The following is a 15,841-nucleotide window of genomic DNA, read 5'->3' as shown; positions in this document are numbered from 1 at the left end:
CATAGCTCCTGTAACAATAGAAGTAATTAGGTACAGTTGGCAAGGAAAAGGGACATTGATTAAATTCAATGTATTATTTGTTAACTGATAAATTTCATGTCTCAATATTTCCATCTTAACTATGCTTTTAAAGAACAGAGGTCGCTTGTGTGTCTAATAGACTGGTTGCTAAGCAACGAGAGATTAAGTGGCTTAAGAAACAGTGAATTGGACAAGTGAGATATCTTATAGCAGGTAACAGGGCTTGATGACATGAGTTCAATTCCCAGAATTTCCAGTCTATGCCTTGTCAAGTGGACACTGGCACTCACACACATACATGCAATAAAAAGTAATAAAATGTACATAAAATCTCAGGTTTTTTTGATTTGCATTTTCCTGATGACTAAGGATGTTGAGCATTTCTGAAGGTGCTTCTCGGCCATTCAAGTTTCCTCAGTTGAGAATTCTTTGTTTAGTTCTGTGCCCCATTTTTAATAGGGTTATTTGGTTGTCTGAAATCTAATTTCTTGAGTTCTTTGTATATGTTAGATATTAGCCTTCTATCGGATGTAGGATTGTTAATGATCTTTTCCCAATCTGTTGGTTGCTGTTTTGTCCTATTGACAACGTCCTTTGCTTAACAGAAGCTTTGCAATTTTATGAGGTCCCATTAGTCAATTCTTGATCTTAGAGCATAAGTCATTGGTGTTTTGTTTAGGAACTTTTCCCTGGTGCCTAGATATTCAATGGTCTTCCCCACCTTCTCTTCTATTAGTTTCAGTGTATCTGGTTTTGTGTGAAGGTCTTTTATCCAGTTGGACTTGAGCTTTGTACAAGGAGTAAGAATGGATTGATTTGCATTCTTCCACATACTGACTTCCAGTTGAACCAACACCATTTGTTAAAAATGCTATATTTTTTTTTCACTGGATGGTTTTAGCTCCTTTGTCAAAGATCAAGTGACCATAGGTGTGTGGGTTCATTTCTGGATCTTCAGTTCTATTCCATTCATATTCCTGGCTGTCTCTGTACCAATACCATGCAGGGTTTTTTTTGTTTGTTTGTTTTGTTTGTTTGTTTTTTATCAGTATTGCTCTGTAGTACAGTTTGAGGTCAGGGATGGTTATTTCCTCAGAAGTTCTTTTATTGTTGAGAATAGTTCTTGCTATCCTGGGTTTTTTGTTATTCCAAATGAATTTGCAAATTGCTCTTTCTATCTCTATGAAGAATTGATTTGGAATTTTGATGGGGATTGCATTGAATCTGTAGATTGCTTCTGGCAAGATGGCCATTTTTGCTGAATTAATCCTGCCAATCCATGATTGTGGGAGATCTTTCTATCTTCTGAGATCTTCAATTTCTTTCTTCAGAAATCTGAAGTTCTTGTCATACAGATCTTTCACTTGCTTGGTTAGATTCACTCCAAGATATTTTATAATATTTGTGAGTATTGTGAAGGGTGTCATTTCCCTAATTTCTTTCTCAGCCTTTTTTATCCTTTTAGTAGAGGAAGGCTACTGATCTGTTTGAGTTGATTTTATATCTAGCCACTTCATCACTCAGAATGGCTAAGATCAAAAACTCAGGTGATAGCAGGTGCTGATAAGGATGTGAAGAAAGAGGAACACTCCTCCATTGTTGGTAGGATTGCAAGCTGGTACAATCACTCTGGAAATCAGTCTAGTGGTTCCTCAGAAAAGTGGATATAGCATTACCTGAGGACCCAGCTATACCACTCCTGGGCATATTCCAAGAAGATGCTCCAGCATATAATAAGGACATATGCTCCACTATGTTCATAGCAGCCTTATTTATAATAGCCAGGAGCTGGAAAAAAACCAGATGTTCTTCAACAGAGAAATGGATACAAAAATGTGGTACATTTACACAATGGAATATTACTCAGCTATTAAAAAGAATGAATTCAAGAACTTCTTAGGTAAATGGATGGAACTAGAAAATATCATCCTGAGTGAGGCAACCCAATCACAAAAGAACACACATGGTATTTACTCATTATAAGCGGAGATTAGCCCAAAAGTTTGAAACAACAAAGATTCAACTACCAGATGACATGAAGCTCATGAAAAAGAAAGAACAAGTGAGGATGCCTAGGTCTTTCTTAGAAGGAGTAACTAAATACCCAAGGGAGCAAATATGGAGACAAAGTGTGGGACAGAATCTGAAGGAGAGGTTATATGGAGACCATTCCACCTGGGTATTCATTCCATGTGTAGTAACCAAAAATAGACGCTGATGTAGATGTCAGGAAGGGAAAGCGGACAGCAGTCTGATAAGGTTGTCTCCTTAGATGTCCCCCAGAGTCTGACATACACAGAGACAGATACTAGCAGCTAACCATTAATCTGATCAAAGGTTCCCAATGGAGAAGTTAGAGAGTAAACTGAAGGAGCCTTAAGGGTTGGTGGCCCCACGAGGAGAGCAACAATACCAACCAGCCAGAGCTCCCCAGGGTCTAAACCACCAGACTAGAAGCACATATGGAGAGACACATGACTCCAGCTGTATATGTAGGGGAGGATGGCCTTGTTGGGCATAGGTGGGAGATGAGGTCAATGGTACCTTGAAGGCTGAGCACTGAGTGTGGGGGGGGGGTAACCTGAGGGTGGGGAGGGGGATTGGGGGGTAGGTGGGTAAACACCCTCATAGAAGCAGGAGGAGGGGGGATGAGATAAGGGGTTCCTGGGTGGTGGGTGGAATGCAGTAAGGGGATAAAATTTGAAATGTAAATATTATATTCAATAAAAGAGGGAAAAAAAAGAAAAGCGGTTAGAATCAACATCTTTAATAAAATGTCAGCCTTCTTATTGTTAGCATTTTAATACTAAAAATATTACATGACACTTTACAACCAATTATGTAGCCTGTTTTTTCAAAATTCTTACAATAATTTCATAAATTCTAAGGGTGAAAATTTATTTCTTTGTCAGGCATCCATATAGTTTACACAATTTATGAATTCATTCATTTTCTCAGTAGATCATTCTGAAGCTCGAAATTGAAAGGGCAGTGTTTAATTTGTTTTATGACCACACTTACATTTTAAGTAGCCCATTTGCATAGAAACTGGTGTTGCATAAAGCTGTTTCAAACAAATGTAGTCGTTAGTCTCACAGTATCCTGGTGCCATGGGTGGTGAGTAGGTTTATTGATCATGTTTTAGAAATTTGCCAAGCCATTCTTTATTAATCAATAATAAAGCCAATATTGGGCATCTGGTCCCCTAGCTGCACGGTGTATACCTGCAATTATGTAGAAATGTGTTGTGCCTAAAATTTTTACATAATATTTCAATTAGGATTACTTATTTTTTAAGAAAAAGCTGATAAAAATCAGAAATGATTTCATCTATGAAAACATCTGAAATATAAGTTTAATAAGGTTTCATGTTGGTAATATTTATTCACAGGTTAGGAGAAATAATGTTTCAAAACATAAAATAAATTAAATATCAACACCAATCCACAAAATAAATCAGGGATAATACATTAAACATAGAAAAGTTCTAAATTTGTTAATGTGACCTAAATTCCTTATTTTCCTATTAATGAAAATTGATTTCTTTTCTCAGACAATATATCCTGATTATACTTTCACCTCCCTCCACTCATCCAAGTCCCTATCTGCCTCTCTTACCACCCCTTTCTGTTTATCTCTCATTCAAAAAGAACAGGCTTCTAAAAGACAACTGAATATAACAAAATAAAATATAATAATATGAAGCAAAAACTGTCATATAAAAGTTTGACACAGCAACCCAACAGGAGGAAAAGGGTTTCAAGGGCAAGCACAAGAATAAGAAATCCACTTATTCTCACAATCAAAAGTCCCATAAAAATATTAACCTAATAGCTATACACAGAGGAGCAGATGCAGATCCATGTAGGCCCTGTGCCTGTTGCTTCAGTCTTTGTGAGCTCTGATGCTCCTTGAGTGTTGCATCAGAAGACCTTGTTTTCCTGGTGTTCTCCATTTCTTCTAGCTCTTAAACTCATTCATTCTTCTCTTCTTTGGAATTCCCTGAAATCTGAAGGGAGATATTAGATGGCGATGGCCAGTTTACACTCTCTCTCTACATAAAGTCTAGCTGTGGGTCTCTGCATCTCTTCCCCTCTGCTGCCTGATTAAGCCTTTCTGATGATGACTGGATAAGGAATTGATCTGTGAATATAACAAAATACCACTGGGAATCATTGTGTGTGAGTGTGTGTGTGTGTGTATGTGTGTGTGTGTGTGTGTGTGTGTGTGTGTGTGTGTGTGTATCTCAGTAGTGGTATGTGGTTTTACTCTAAATCTAGTCTCTGGTTCTTGGTTACCCAATCAAGTATGCGTTCCTTCTTTTGGAGTAGGCCTTAAGTCAAATAAAACATTAGTTGGCTACTCCAAGAAATTCTTTGCAACTATTGTCTTAGCATATATTTCAGACAGGACAAAAAGGAAAAAAGTGATGACCTGTTTAGACACCATATCCCCATTATTCAGAGAACTCATTAGGATTTATAAATTCCAGAGATTTTTCACTTTGAGGGAAGGCACAAAGGTTTCCCAATTACAGCACCTCTCCCTGTACTCTCTCTCTATATATATATATCCCATTTTTATCCAACTAATACCCTTGTTCTTATCCCCTCCTGCTCCCGGCCTGCCCTTAAAATCAATTCTATTCTCCCATACCAGGGAAATCCATGCATTCCTTCACAGAACATACCTCTGTACCTAACTTCTCTGAATCTATACATTGTGGCTTTGATATCATTTATTTAATAGCTAATATCCATTTATAATTGAATATACACTATATTTAAGTCTCTGGGTTAGGGTTACTTTCCTCATAATGATTTTTGCTAGTTCCATCCATTTGGCTGCAAGTTACATGATATTATTATTTAATCAGCTGAGTAATAAATCTATTGTGTAAGTGTACCATATTTGCTTTATCTGTCTATTGGCAGAACCTCTTATTTCAAGTTTTTAGCTGTTTTGAATAAACCTGAAGTAAACATGGTTGAGTAAGTGACTATAATAAGATGAAGCATCCTTGGGTATGTACCCAGGAGTAGTGTAGCACGGTATTGAGTTAGATAGTTGCCAGTCTTCTGAGGAACTGCCACACAAATTTCCATTCCCAACAACAATGAAGGATTGCTCCCCTTACTCCATATGCTGTTGCTTGTGCTACTGAACTTAAACACTCTAATAGGTGTAAAATGGAATCTCAGTTGTTTTGATTTGTATTACCCTGATGGTTAAAGATTCTAAACATGTGTTAAGTTTGTCTGGGCCATTTTAGCTTTGTCCATTAAGAATTGTCTGCTTAGATCTGTATATTGTTTCTAATTATATTACTTGGTTTTTTTGATGTATTGTTTCTTGAGTTCTTTATGAATTTTGGCTATTAGTTCTTTGTTAGATGTAGAGTTGGTAAAAATATTTTCCCAATCTGCAGTCTGCTTCTTTGTCTGACTGACAGTATCTTTTACAATTCAGAAGCTTTTCAGTATCACGAGGTCCCATTTAATAATTTTTGATGTTAGTGCCTGATAGTTTCAGATTTTAAGAGTAAGGAGCCATCTCAAGTGTCATGCCAAATACCAATGGATTTGTGTTACTTTTAAAATTTACAATGATAGTCATTATAATTAGGAAAATGTTTAATAATACTTGCGGTATATTTGGCCTAATTCTAACACTTCTCTGGATGTTTTAACTTTGCATTGAGAGATTATGAATTTAAAGAATGATACTCTGCTGAGTTTTGATGCTGCAGATACTGCTGATAAAATTATCCATGGCCTGAGGTTAGTATTTCCATTTTGGTCAAGCTTCAAGAATGATATATATAGCTTGATCATGCTAGCCCTTTCTGTCCTGGGAAAAGTTTTATTCCTGCCCATTGTGTTAAAGATTGTCTTTAACAACATCAACATGTTGACAGCCAAAGTACATGGCTTAAAACTGAAAATGGACCCCTAGACAGAGTTATTAATTTAACAGGATGGCGAGCCAAGGATGGTTAAGATTCTGTACAGAGCCTTACCAACCTAAGAAAGAAGTGTATAGCATTTGATGATGCAAACTCCATGATAGGTAAGGAAGACATTCTTGTCAGACAACCTAAGACGGGCTCAGTCTTGTTTATGAAATAAAAAGGGGGATATGTGGAGAGCTTTGGAGGCTGCTTGGCAGAAATCTGACATTGGTCAAGGGCAAGGAAATAGGCTGCTCAGAAGGAATCTGACATTGGCCAAGGATAAGGAAATGGGTTGCAGGCAGGAATGTGATATTAGGCTAGGACAAAGATGTAATTTTAGGCAGGAATCTAAATCTTAGGTTAGAACAAAAAAGTAATTTCAGTTAGGAATCTAAATCTTAGGCTAGAACAAAGAACCAATTTCAGGCAGGAATCTAAGTCTTAGGCTCAAACAAAGAAGTAGGCTTCAGGCATGAAAATGACTTCGGTTAGAACAAGGAAGTAGGCTCAGATTTTGGTCATCTTGATAAGCCCTTAGAAACAGTAATCATTGGAGTAATCACAGGACTTTGTTTATTGCCTTGCTTGTTCTCTGACTATTTGTGTTTATTGACTTGCTTGTTCCTTCACTATTTGCATCTATTTTGTTGCTAGTTCCTCAACCTAGAACTGACCTTAATACTTTCATATAGTTAAAATGGTATAAAAGCAGATTGGGAAAAACTAAAAATAAAATAAAATAAAATTGCTACACAAGTTTTAATTTTATGTTCATTTGCTTAGAGTACTTCTAACTCTTTGCACAGAGGTACTGTCACTTCTTGATATTGAGGTATATTTCTTGTGTATAACAGAAGGAAGTATCCCATTTTTGTGTAGATTCTACTCCTATATATTTAGTGTTTGGTTGTTATGTGGTAAGAGGACTTTGTTTTTTGTTCTGTGTCTTTTGACTAGTGTCTTTAGTTCTTTGATATTGAGAAATAAAAAATTAGCAATGATTTATAATTTCTGTTATTTTGTTTTTGTTGGTGGTGGTGGTTGTGTGTATTTGTGTTTGTGTGTGTGTATGTTTCTCTGTTTTTCTTCTCTTGATTTTTTTTTAGTTTATGATTATTTATTTCCTAAGTTTTCCTAGGTATTGTTTATCTCCTCTGGTTCAACTTTTTCTTTTGACACTTACAGGGCTAGATTTGTAGATGAATATTCCTTAAATTTAATTTTATCATGCAATACTTTATTTTAACCCATTTATCATGATTCTAATTTTTGATGGTATAAAAGTCTGGATTTGTATCTGTGGTCTCTTAGAATCTGCTCTGTATGTATTTAGGTCTTTGTGAATTTTAAAGTCTGCATTGACAAATCATTTGTAAATCAGATTTGTTTTTCTATGGTACTTGGTTATTTTCTTTTGCAGCTTTTAATATGCTTTCTTTGTTCTATATATTTAGAGTTTGGTTATTATGTGGTGAGAGGACATTCTTTTTTGTTTTAATCTATTTGGTGCTCTGGATGCATCTTATATCTTTATACTTATCTCATCTTTAGGTTAGGAAAATCTATTGTTTTATTAAAAATATTTTCTGGGTCTCTTACATGGCATTCTTTTTTTCTCTATTCATATTATTTTTCTATTCTTAGGTTTGGTCATCTCATAATGTTTCAGATTTTATGCATGTTTGGTATGAGAAGCAATTTAGATGTAACATTTTTCTTGATTTTTCATATTTTATCCTCAATGCCTGGCATTCTCTCTTTTATCTTTATAGTCAGTCAGTGAAGTTTTTCTCTATAGTTTCTGTTTGAGTTCCTAAATTTTTCATTTCCAGAACTTTCTCATTTTGGGTTTTCTTTAATGTTTTTATTTCCATTTTCTGATATGAACAGTTTTACTCAATTTCTTCCACTGTTAGCTTGTGTCTTCCTGGATTTCTTTAAGAAATTTATTAATTTCCTCTTTAAGGATCTCTATCACTGTCATTAATGTGATTTTACATTCCTTTTCTTGTCCTTTAGCATTGTTTCAATATTCATGGCCTGCTGTAATAGGAGAGCTGGGCTCAAGTGAAGAGATGTGGTCTGGCTCTTTTTCTGCTTGTGTCTAGGTATATGGGATTGGGATGATTACAGGTCAAAGTTTTGATTTCTGGATTTATCTTTTTTGGGTGGGTCTTTTGTTCCACCATTTCTAGTTTTTCTCTGGGTTTTCTGGAAGTGTGATGTCCATGTGTTGCCTGGTAGGAAATTTTCTTTGGACCTGATATCTGTGGCTACTGAAAGTTTCAGGTAAAAATGTATTTTAAGGAATATATGGAACTGATACTAGAGAAATTGAATAGCTTAGCTTAGATGTTTACAAGGGTTAATGGAAGCAAGGAGAGCAGAGTGTTTAACCAGGAACAACTCTCATTTTATCTTCTTAAGGGGATCATGGGGCAGTGAAGAGCATTTACGCGTAACCTAGCTGCCTGGAAGACAATATTCTCCTGTCTGCCTTTGAAGGAAGATGTAGAACTCTCATCTCCTCCAGCCCTTCATGTACCTGGATGCTGCCAAGCTCCCATTTTGATAATAATGGACTGAACCTCTAAACTTGTAAGCCAACTCCAATTAATGTTATCCATATGAGTTGCCTTGTTCCTGGTTTCTATTCACACCAGTAAAACAAAACTAAGACAATATCAAAAGATGGAAAGATTTCCCATTCTCATGCATTGGTAGATCAACATAGTAAATATGGTTATCCTACCAAAAGCAACCTACAAATTCAACATAATCCCCATCAAAATTACAACATAATCCTTCAAAGACCTTGAAAGGACAGGAGAAAACTTCATATGCAAAACTAATACAGTTAGAATAGGAAAACATGGACATGTTTGTGATTTAGCCACTCTAGATTAGATCAAAGTCTAGAAGAATAAGAAAGACATGCTATATGTTTTGGAGAGTTACATAAAGAAAGTGGTTTATACAAAACTGAGGATGCACAAAGATATGCTCAGAAAAAAAAAGAGATTGTATTCTATGTTTTCTATATCAGAGGGAAAATACTGAGAAGAAAAGTGAACCAGAAGCAAAAGAATATACTGAGAGGTCTTCATTCAAGAAGTTTGTATAAACATCACAGAGCAGGCATTTCATCTGGTACCACGCTAGTTAACACTAGGAAGTTAGGAACACTAACTTCCTTCTGGGACTCCTATCAGAGGCTCCCCAAGGGACATATCGACACTTCCTAATTCTACACTACCTTGCTTTGCCATACTTCTGCTTTACTTTTCATTCACATATTGGAAAATGTAAAAATTTGTCATTTCTATCCCTATAAATTATTATAAATCTTACATTATAGAAATAATTCATTGTAGAAGTTTTATTCAATGTGACTTTTTAATTAAGAGACTACCAGAAGCTTTTCCTGGTTGTCAGAAATTTATAAGAAATTTCTGATTACTTTTCTAAATGATTTCAGAAAATAACTCCATAAGAAGGGTGATATGTGGCCATGATAGGTGGAAATAAAATGAGGCCATTGGTGTCACAAAGGGCAAAAATCAAGGGATGGGAGAATCAACACACAGTCTGGATTCACCTAAGCTGAAAAGTAGTTGCCTTTAATCCCTGTTTTCTAGACTCTTAGCTCAATGGTGTGTCTTTACATGTGAATGGTTATTTTGTTATTTTTATGTTATTATAATGACACAATTGCCTCTCATACTATATAACATATTTATTTAAAATATTACCATTTGGAGAGAAAATAACTTTCAGGTGGGCTATTGAGAGTAAATGTGGAACTAAGGCAGGTTAAATCATTTCTAGTTTGAAAAACTATTCTAATATGCTGTGATGAACATAATTTCTTATTATGGTTTTCATTCAGCATTTTTGTGGCATGCACACAGTTTAGCAATCATTTTCTGCAGATGTTCATGAATTATTGATCTAATCTCTGTTTAACAACCAAAACCACTTTGCTCCATTTTTTCTATAAATGTTGGATATTATGTAAAAATACAAAGAACTCGATTATTCATGATTTAAAATTATGCTTCCAAAGTACACCAAAATGCCTTAAAATAAATACAAACTCTTCATTTTCAGAACATTCTTCAACATCTAAAACTATGTATAGTTGCTACAGTGATGATTAGGTGCACCTTTATGCTAAAAGCAACAGGACAGCCTTACAGAAAGGAAAATTTGGTGACTGGAATCAATAAATATCTTCAATCTTTAATACAAACTTCCCAGGTTTCCATTCAAGTAATTGGAGTCTAAACATCATCGCAAAATTTATGATAACTTCAGGGCTTTTGTCCTTTAAAACCACATGAATGTTAAAATTGGGTTCCTGTAAACTGTCAACTTTGAATCTCTCCCATGAATCTATTTTTGTAAGGCAAAAAAAAGGGGGTGGGATGGGGGAAAGGTTCTTGTCAAATATTGTTTCACATGAACTCTCCAGGAATATTCAAGGACAAAATTTGTTTCTCAAATGTGAGAGGGTATCTATTTTTGTATGCAAGTTTCATGCTCACACAGTTGCTTTGACTAATCCAATTCTTTTGCATACTGAAACTTCTATATATCAAATAATTTTATTCCAATTGATGCTCAAATCAAACAAACACTTTTAGATAAAATCTCCAGAAAAGAAAATTTAAGCATCCAGGAGAAGGGAAGAACGACGGGATGTTGGTTGGATGAGAACTAACTGCTGAATTTTGTTTATGTAGAAAATCAGAATGTATGATTCATCTGCTCCTTGCAAGGCTATCCATGCCAAGGATAAACCACAGATTTTAATTAGTGAATGAGCTGCTGTTCACAACACATTTGAAAAATTCTCTAAAAGATTCCTTATTTTAAATACAGTATAAAAATAACTTGTAAATAAAAACTTGCCTCACAAAATTGTCAGAACTTTAAATTGAAAGCCTTTGCCATGAATCTTCAGAGTAATGAGTGCAAGAGACAAATTGGGGATACCTGGGTAGTGCAAGGCATATCTGGAAGGATTTGAATAGAGAAAGGTCTCAAGTTTGTTCCTGATTTTATCTTCTTCTGAAGATATAGAAGTAGACAATATATCTTCAAAACGTGGTATAAAAAAATCAATTCTAAAGTAGCAGTGATTGTAGCTCCATTGAATGAGTACTTGTTTAGAAGTGGAAAGCTCTGGCTTCCATCCCAGAACTGGAGAGTAATTGAGCCTAGTGTTGCATACCCGTAACACTCAACCTCTCACTAATGAAGAAGAAGCAGTTGGGTTAGAACTTAGAGGTAATCCATGGATGTGCACCACGGCCAGCTTGAGATACACATGAACCTGTCTCACAAAGCAAAAATTCTGAGCTGAGGAATATTGAGAATTGGTAAGAATTTTCATCCAACCTTGTATGGAAACTGCATTTCAAATTTAGGAAGGACTAAAATGACGCTCTGGAAGACATGGAAATGCATAGCACTAAATATGCTCTTAGCTCCTCTGTAAGCCCTCGTTTGACTATGCTTTATGAATATTGACCTAACTGAAGTCCACATTGAGTATATTTCAAGAGGTTTGAGTAAATTTTTAAACATCCATATCAATTAAGCAAAATTCAACTAAATTGAATTGTGTAAAATAACTAATTATGAGGATATTAATTGTCGTCAAGTGACTTCATGGGAAAAATGTCAGTAACAGCCATAGAATGACTCTAACAATAAGTGTACATGAATGATACTGTGACTCTCTAGGCTCTTAGCAACCAGATCAAATGATTATTTCAAGAGAAACACAGCAAAGGTTTCTAGTGCTTTACTTGTTAAAAGAACATGGAAGTCATGGTCAAAGAATGATGAAAACTAAATTAACCTCTGTTTCATTAAAGAAGAAGCTGAAAAGAAACTTATCAATGCCAATGGCTTATGTGAAGAAAAGAAAAGACACAGAGAGAAGAATGGAAGAGAAAAAGAAAAGAACAAAGAAAGAATCAGAATTGAGGGAGAAAAGTACTGACAGTCACATTGGATTTTCAGTCAAATTTAATTTAATAGTAAGGAATACATGAAGAGTGATAAATTAAACAACTTGATATACCACACACACACACACACACACACACACACACACACACACACACACACACAATGTGCAAAGACAGAGGACAACAAGGAGACAAGTTCTATTAAAAAAAAAAAAAAAAAAAAACCTCATGGAGAGCACATATTGTTCAGACTTTTAATTGTTCTAATTGTGAGGATAAATTTGTTGGCTTTTAAGTCACCCAGTCTGTGGTGCATGTAATTAGAATAAAAAAGGTTCTCTGTTATGATTTGCCAAAAAAGTCTTATTTCAAACCTAACTGTTTAAAACAAAAATAGTTTGGAACTTGGCTATAGAACTCTCCTTTGTGCCTCAAGTCTAAGATGTGCATTAATTGTGGAGTTCGGGCTTCTCAGTTCAGTTTTTTGCAAGTAATAACAATGCTTCCCTTCAGGTGTCACTGTAAATACTAAAAGAGAGAGTAAGTATGAATCTCCCATTTCCCTGTGCAATTCTATGTCATGTCAGGTCTGGGCAACTAAATATCCTTTCAGAGTAGAGGGAAAAATACCATAATTGTGACAGTACATAAACTGGTCAAACTCAACAAAGTAAAATAAAAATGTATGTCATTATTACAGTAATATGTGTACACACATATGTTTGTGTGGATGTGTACGTATGAATACAAATGTGTGTATGTGTGTGCACATGTTATTTATGCATAGATATGTGCACATGTGTATGCATGTGAGTCTGTGTGAATATGTATTTATGCATAGATATGTGTGTATGTGTGTGTATGAATGTGTGCATGTGTGTGCATGTGTGTGCATGTGTGTGTGTGTGTGTGTATGCATATGTGAGTGTTGGAGGAGAGAATAGAGACTGAACATAGCCAGTATGCATTTATCATTGAGCTCCCCGCTGAGTCCTATGTAATTTTATGATGAGTAACTTTTAAGCAAAAGTACAAGAAGGACACAGTCAATGGAAAGCTAGTTAACCATAAAACACTCCCACGATGATCACATGTTGAATAGATCCTACTTGCTTTTGTGTCCTTGGTCTTTGTTTTTTAAATCAATGCTTTAAGTTTTCACTCACTCCCACACAAATATCTTCACACTCTAAAAAAATACTTTGGAATGCTTTCCAAATAAATATAAAAACTGCATCTTAAGATGCTTTTAAAATGTTTACAAGAGTGTCAAATGTGGCAAGAATTGACAATTCACTACACTTTCTAGTCGACACATTAATGGTTTATAGATAAGCAAAGAAAAGTTCATGCATGAAGCACCTCCATGTTTCGATAACTTATACTTACAAAGCTGTCATAAATGGAGATAAATGACTGTTTTCTGACAGTTTTGGATTTGCCTGACAAATTATCTGCCAGGAGCATTGGATTGGTCAGGTTATATGTATATGTATGTGTATGTATATATACATATATATGTGTGTGTGTATATATGTATACATATATATACACACACTACTATGCATATCAAAATTACTCTCCCACTATCTTCTATTTTGGTGTCTGGGGAAAAGTGACCTTATAAGGATCCTTCTATACTTCAAGTAATAGCTACACAATTGTACCTCCCTTAAATAATTCTAATCTTATTTTCGCACAAGCTAAAATGTACCTGCTAATAACTTCCCATTTTTGTCTCTAGAAATTCATTTCATGGTAGGAGATACATATTTTAAGTGACATCATTTGACATATTCATGAAAATTGAAATCTAAGAAAATACACTCAGAGCAAAAACATAATTTGGAAAATAGCGTTTATCTCACAGTATCTTTCCGAGTGTGTCTCTAGCTTTCAGCAGCAGTGTTAGTCATCATCCTCCCAGATGAGATAGGAGTAATGTGTTTCTTTGTTGCTCCTTTCCCTCTCCTTCATATTTCCAGTTGGTTCTCAGCACATGAGTTGCTTGCGTCAGCAAGAATATGAGTGTGCATCTAGTTTATCTGTGTTTCTTAGAGAGACACTGTATTATTATTTCTACATTGGAAAGAAGTTTTAGTTCAAGCAGACACTGGCATCCCTTGGACTGCCACTGCTTTGGGGGTACCTAGGGTGACTAAGACTCAGTGCTCCATAGCTTAACCACTAGAGTCCTGTGGCCTCATTATACAGTAGACTTCTTGCATAAGTAAAGGCAAAGAAATGGTAGGAATATACATGATTTATCTCCTCTGCCTAGACATCTGCTGCGTAGGCTCACTAGAAAACAAAAACTCCAAGTGAAAACAATAGCAGACGAAATGAATAACTGTCCTGATCTTTGTATCCTGAGTTTAAGTTTCACAACCATGAAGCCAGCTGTGATAGACAGTTGCACCTATCTTTGTGTTTTATTATAAATCATTTTCTACTCATGTTGTATTGGTCATTAGAACCTACAGTTACTATTATGTTCAGTATGCACTTGATCCATTATCTGGAATTTAAGGATTCACTTTCCTCAGTTACTTTAAACCCAAACTGCAGAATTGTTTATTGGATGTCCACTTCTTTGCCCACTTTACTACAGTCAAGAACTGCAGTTATTTACACCCCTTCGCTTTTTATTAATGAGTTATTCTAGATTAGCTTAAGAGAAAAACAGAATCAATGGTTCTGTCTGTAGCTACATGAAGGAAGGTAGAACCAGAAGGAGCCCAGGAAACAGGTCCATACACACTGTCAATAGCCATCTCCAGATCCAAAAGTCTTGCTGCTTCTCAACTATGCTCTGAATTTGGACCTAATGTGTTTGGCATTTATAGTCATTTGCAGGGTTCTTTACACATGGAAAGTGACACAGTCTTAACATAATTTCTCTAACACAAGACTAGGCCAGGTTGAACTTTAAGTGGAAAAAAAAAGGACTCCTATTACTTACAGTGGAAAGTGTTAATATTATTGGTTAATTTAGATCCTTTCAATTATGTGGATAGCTAGAGAAGCTCTTTGAAAGAATTGCCTGTCTTCTTTGCTTTACAAAATGGATGTGTATAAAATAGAAAATACTGTTGTCAGATTCTTACATCCCTAATTCATGTGACTGCAAAGGCTTTTGCTTTTCTATTTCTTCTTCTTCCCGTTTCATCCTTCTCATGGAGCAGGCTGAGGAATTCTAGTTTAATGTTTCAGGATACCTCCATTATATCCTTTTGGCCACTATAACAAACACAAGCTGTTACTTCTCCTTTTAAATACAGATCAGCTCTATTGACTTGCTGCACAGTCAGTGCATACTGACTCTGCATCACCTGAGAACTGATACATTCATTGTGCAAACTTTCTGGTTATGACACCAATATATTATTTTTCCAGCCAAAATTCTGAGCCCTTAACATATGTCAAATAAGAGCATTTATTTATTTCAAATATATTTTATAATTTCCAATCACTTCAGTTGCTTGAAATTGACCCCTTGTTTCCTAACACACTTCTCTTAAGTACAGCTCTGTGCTAAAGTAAATGATTCAAGCAAGGCTATTTTGTGGCTATAAACATAGTACACTTGTTAGTCTTTAATCATCACCATGCATCTTTTAATGTTTCATCCATGTGCTGAATGAAATCCCTGAGAAGCCTTTATAAAGGCTATTATGCAAAAATAATCTAACAGGTGTTTGTGTTTTTATAGTAATATTGACCTTTATATCATTTCCTTTTGACTTTAAGATTTATGTAATGTTATATCTGTTACTGCTTAAGTGTATATGTTTTCTTAAGGGCCATCACAATCTCTCATACATCTGATATCATCTAGAGGAGAAACCACAATGCAAGCCTTTCTAGTCATTGGGTTTATATGAAA

The sequence above is a fragment of the Arvicanthis niloticus genome, chromosome 27 (genome assembly GCF_011762505.2).
Source record: "Arvicanthis niloticus isolate mArvNil1 chromosome 27, mArvNil1.pat.X, whole genome shotgun sequence".
NCBI lineage: Eukaryota > Metazoa > Chordata > Mammalia > Rodentia > Muridae > Arvicanthis > Arvicanthis niloticus.
Note: the sequence above shows the minus strand (reverse complement) of the source record.